The sequence below is a fragment of the Platalea leucorodia genome, assembly GCF_965183815.1.
Source record: "Platalea leucorodia genome assembly, chromosome: 7".
In the NCBI taxonomy this organism is placed as follows: Eukaryota; Metazoa; Chordata; class Aves; order Pelecaniformes; family Threskiornithidae; genus Platalea; species Platalea leucorodia.
In genome coordinates this window covers 315,830-321,678 of record NC_138829.1, presented here as the reverse complement: position 1 = coordinate 321,678, position 5,849 = coordinate 315,830, and positions in this window count along the sequence as shown.

The following is a 5,849-nucleotide window of genomic DNA, read 5'->3' as shown; positions in this document are numbered from 1 at the left end:
ACAATATGATTTTCAATGGCAACGTATCACCAGCTCCAAATGATTGATGAAGGAGAGGCTAAAAGAAAGGCATGGAGAATGAGAGCTGTAGAATGCTGCTTTCTGTGAAAAGCTACAGAAAATTTCATGGCAAAATATGTTGACATTCCAATGAGTTCTTTTTATTTTACCTGGAGACCTGGTATACTAATTGAAACTTCAAGAAGTAATCTTTTCTGAACAGTAACGCAATGTGCTCAGGATGTAATGTTTTTTCAGTACAGCCCATCCTCTAAATAACATTGTCAAAGATATGTGAAGCAGCCAGAGAGATCTTTATGGTGTATGCTAGCCATAAGCTTCGACTATCAGAAAGCTATTACAGCAATTTTGAATTAGTTGCCCTTTATCACTTATATATAATCTGTGTATTACAGAAATGGATGAAGGCTTAACGGGAGCACTGATAGCCTAGTGATGGCACATATTTTCAACATGTGTAAAAATACATATTTTCAAAAAACCTTCTATTTTGAAGTACTTAGAAACAGAGGCATGATGGACCCTGGGTGGGGAGAAGCAATGCCTTGCAAGCAGGGGTGACAGAAGAGACATCTCGCTGCCTTCTCCAGCTGCTGTCTGGGATGTTGCAGGGTAGGCAGGGGCATAAGACACCAGCTGAAACAAAGCAAGGTATGATCAGGGAACGCTTTTGACCATGAGGATGGGAAGATGCTGGAGCAGAGCCCTGGAGACGCTTCAGATCTCTGTCCTTGGGGATATTCAGACTGGACAGGCCTTGAGGAACCTGGCCAAATTTTGACATCAGATCTGACCTCCAGACTGGCCGTATTTGAGCGGAGGATTGGAAGGGCTGTCTTCCAGAGATATATACACATATTGTGTACATGTTATACATGCATTATACAGGCTTATATAATTATTACACATTTATATATTTAATATATACGTGCATACATTTATCATGTTTCCAAAACCACAGTATTTTCGTCAATATAAATCATCAAATATTCCAACCCGTGGCATCCTGCTGACAGCTTCAATACTCAAGGCCACCTTTTGAGATTGTCCCAAGCTGCCTCTATACTGGAAAGACCTCAGAAGTTTTTGCTATTGAAAAATGTAATTAGCACAGCCTGAATATTTTACTGGTATCTTTCACAAAAATGTAAAAGAAAACATACTAGAGCCTGATATTCTTCCCTACAATGCTCCCCACTAAACCCCCTTTCTCTGGTAACGCCTGTCTCTCGGAGTAACACAAATTCATTTCCTATGGGGCTGCCTATCAGGTTCGCTAAGGATTTTCAGACAGATGTGATTTTGAGAGTGTCCTTTGCCTAGAAAATCAGCTCTCAGCTTTGTTGGGTATGACTTATCTTCAGTAAACACATGTTGCATGTTAAATCCATGTCCTAAATTATTCTTTTCTTCTAAATTGCTTTAACACCTTGCATGTTGTTCAAGCCGCATTCACAGACCGGTAGTTGCCCACATCGATCAGAAAACACCAGCCTTGACGTGAGATACTTGTTAAGGACACTTGCTCCCAGACCTCCAGCTGGAACATTTTAATGGAATGGGGACACTTTTACTTGTGTTTAACCCATAACTATAATATTTTAGAACTTCCACTAGTGATCTCGTGGCTTGCTTCGTTTCAGTTCATTTTATTCCTCATTTCTAGACAGTGCCTATAACTCAGGGTGTTTCTGATTTTCCTGAAGGGAGTCATCATTCACTCACAGCGATTTCTAATGGATGGTTTGTTGTACAATTTCCTTTTTATGATGACTATCTATCTGGAGTGTGCATATCACCGTTATTTCCTTTAAACCGTTTTGAAGAGTGTTTGCTTGTAAATAGATCAAAGTTGTAAACCCCGAGCTTTCTGAGATTTTGTGGCAGTTATGTTGTTTTAATTTTCCATGTAAGGATTACAATAATTACTCCACATTTATCCAGCACAGAAGTGGCACAGAATTTGGAAGCTCGTTAACATCTCTAACACGGAGCATTTGTGCCCATCTCATGCCTTACGTAAAATGGAAGAAACAGGAAAAGATAAATCACAGATTTTTACAGCTGATGTACCAGCTGTGTTTGTGATGGAAGACAAAGCAATCTTGATCGCTCTTAATACGACTGCGCATAGCAGGGTCAGGCACTCGCAGGGGAGCTGACAGGCAGAGCACCCTGTTACCAAAGGACAGCTGAATCTCGGCATGTAAAAGTGCAAACCAGAAAGAAAGCAGTGAGACCAAGCCCGTAGGAAAGCCTTGAGTCTCAGCCTACTGAGCCTCTAATCCCTTCCCCAGGAATTGAGCTCATTTGTAGCGGTCCGTGCTCCGCATCAAACCATCAGCAGACACAGACCCCTTAATCTCGGAGCATCTTTTCAAGGTACTTTCTGCTTTAGTGAGAGACAACTTCTGTTCATCCTCTGATGCTGTCTGCCAGAGGGCAGAATTTTGGACAGTGCTTGTCTTTGGAGATTTTGTGTGTTTTCTCAAATTACTGCAGAAATCAAGATTGTCTGATGAAAGCTCTGAGGCTGCTTTCAATTGGTAGAAGTGAGATGAGAAGAGGGCAGATTCTCTTTCTGCAAGACAGTCTTGGGAGCTGCTGATCTCTGCACAGCTGAAGCCAACCCAGCGCAAAATCTGATCTTCCTTCTCGGGTTCCCCCTCCTGAGGACATCTCTGCTGTCGGCAGAAGTCTTGGAGGGGAGGATATTCTTCTCCTCTCTCATTCTTTCTTTTTTAGTACATGGAACATGGTCATCCTTTTTAAAGGAAGATTTGTTGTTGTATCTCTAATTATTAAATGCCAGGCAGAGATTCTTTTACCGCTAAATTTTCAGAAAGATGCGTAAAGACTCTGCAGCTAAATGCAATCCAAACGTCGATATTTTAAATATGTAGTGATATTCCCAATAATCAGTAGAAAAAAAAGTAATCAAATAAAACAGCATTACATTATTTTCACTTACTGGGCTGCCTGGGAAGTGTCACTACCACAGTACAGTGAAATATTTTTAAAGACTGGAGTGAATTGGCTTGATTGCTGCAAACAGGACTTTTAGGCCAGGATCCCGTTCATAGCACAGGAGCAGTCCCATTCTGTCCTGGGCAAACATTTCACATGTGGCTATTGCTCAGCACTGCAAGACCATGCCTTTGCCAGAGGAACAGGTTTTCTTCTCACACCTGAGGGAGCTTCAGTAGTTTAACAGCATCAACACCATGGGTTGCTGGGCTGTCATTCAAGGAACCTCCTTCTTAACGCTGATAAATAAATCACCTTCTCAAAGAGAGGCTGACATACAGCCTTACCCCTTGCCCTGTGATACGATGGATAGAGGGGCACTTAAAAAACAAAAATTGAAAAGAGAGAAGGAAAGGACATCCTATGTGTGAGCTGCAGCTTTGTTTTGTTCGACAGCATCGCAGATCTGCGTAACTGTTGCTCCCATGGGGATGGATAGAAGAGCTGTGAGATCTTACCCTATCCCAGTTGCCCATTAACCTGCAAACAAAGTGGAAATATTAATTACTAATACCCAGTCTTACAAGGTAAAGAACCTACAAAAGTCACGCAGAACGAAAATTTCAGTTAGAAACGCCTGCTGCCTCTCTGAGCCGGCTCCCACAGGCGATGCTCCATGCGATCTCGACATCTTTTGCAGCACTGTTGGAGGCCTGAGAAGCAGCAACAGGACTGCCATACCACAGCATATCAGCTCTGCTTTGCATGCCTTAAATGAGGTGTAGGATAATTTGAGCATAATGTATTCAAAATTTCTATCAGCTTTCAGTGGAGATGAGCAGCAAAACAATGTGCTACTGGCATAAATGTAAAGCAGCATTTTATTCACTGGAGAGGGAGAGAAAAATCTCTCCAAGCATTTAAATCCACATTGTTCTTCCAGGTGATATTTGTATATTGAAAGAGGATTTACACATGGCAATCCAAATACAGAGAGAGGTGCCATTAACCCTAGGAAAGCACAGTAGCCAGGAAAAGGTCTTCCCTTGGATTTATGCATGGTGAATAAGAGAGCTGCTGTGGCACTTGTTAAAGGCAGTGCAGCATCTTCCAGGTCGGTGATTTGAACGTGGCCCGTCCATTCAGTCACAGCTGCATAAGCTCTTCCTCTTAGTAGTCGGCCTTGCTGCAGGTTGTCAGGAACAGTTTTAGCAATTAAGCTTCTCCTGAAATACCAAACACTATGGGGTCTTGAAAAGAAAACGAGCACATAGCCCCTTTCCAGATAGAGAGATTGAGTTTGAAGTCCACTATGAGCTAAAAGCCTCATTCTCTTGATTGGCTAAATCTTTAAATCCTAGAGTGTTAAATGCCCTGAGAAAGGAAAGCAAAGCTACTATTAATAATTCTAATGGCTAAAGAGCATATTATTTTCAAGTGGCTTGTTAATCAGCACGGGGTCTGCCTACAGCTACTGCAATCAGTCATCTTTCACCAGTAGTAGCTAGTGTCTTAATAAGAAACAACGAGGCATTCAAGGGAGCTAAAATTGTTCAGACTAAAAGGAAGTTAACAGAAATGATTAACCAACTTGGCTAAAAGCCATTGAACAAGATGGGAATGCTACTGAAAGGGCAGATCATAAAACCTCGATGCAAACAGATAAAGCCAGAGAACAAGCTTGTGAGAATGGCTGTTGCAAAGCTGCTTACCTCTGATGAAATTCTTATCAGGAGTTCCAAGCGGGAGGAAGGATTTTCTTTCACAATGCATCTGGTAATTGCTTAATGAGAATGGGTGCATTTTTCTACTTTCCTTGCCAGACCAAAATTTGTGTCCATTATTCACAAGCTAGCAGGAAAAGATTAACCGCTGCTTGTGTCAATGACCAGTCCTTGTTCCTTTTTCACCAAGTCGCTTTACACCATTTTAAGGAGAGAGCAAACGGAGGTGCATCCCAGGGCCTGCTGGCACACGGTCCATGAGCCGGTTGTCCCTTGGCGTCCCGGGGAGCACAGGCCATGCTCTCCCCGCAGCTGAGTTCTGGGTCGTTCTTTGCTCATTTTGCCTCCTTGGTAACTCTTTTTTCTGTGGCACAGCATAGCACTGCCTCCCAGAAATCAGTCATAAGGATAGCTCCAGCATAGGATTACAAAGCTCAGAGAAAACAAATGGATAAAACAAATCCCAGAAAAGTAATGACCTACCAAATATAACATCACAACCCAGAGGAACCTCGCTAAGAACCAAGCTAAGAACCAAGCACAGCATCTGAGGAAGGAACGAGTTACGGTTAGTGCTAATTTATAAATAGAAATGACATTGTTATTGTTATTTAATTACTGCTCTACCCTGAGCCCTCGATCAGCAATTCCCTGACCCTCCTGGTCCCGAGAGCTGGCAAGCTGCGCCCCGAGGCTGCCGTGGCCCCCGACCCGCCCCGCCAGATGTGGTGAGCACCGGAGTATCCATGGGCAGGGGAAGAGAAAAAGTTTGAAGAAATTGCCCAGAAGTTGTTTAATTAAACAATTTGCAAAAACTATTATTGCAATCGCCTTAGACAGGCTCCAGTTTGTGTAAGTTATTCAACCTTGCATGAAGGCTGAATGAATGAAACTAATTAGTTTGAAGCTTCCAGCTTTATTAGAAACGTTCTATAAACACAACGGCAATACAAAGGGCTGTCCAGTTCCCCAGTGCTCAAATATATAGTTGTGCCACCTGTGCCATGAGCCTGTGCCCCCGCGGCACCTTTCTGCCCCATCCCTGCTGTGCGGAGCCCGGCCCCAGGCGGGTGCAGCTCCCCCTCCGCACCCCCTGTGCCCGCTCTGCCGGGCTCCACACCTCTCGGGAGGAGCCTG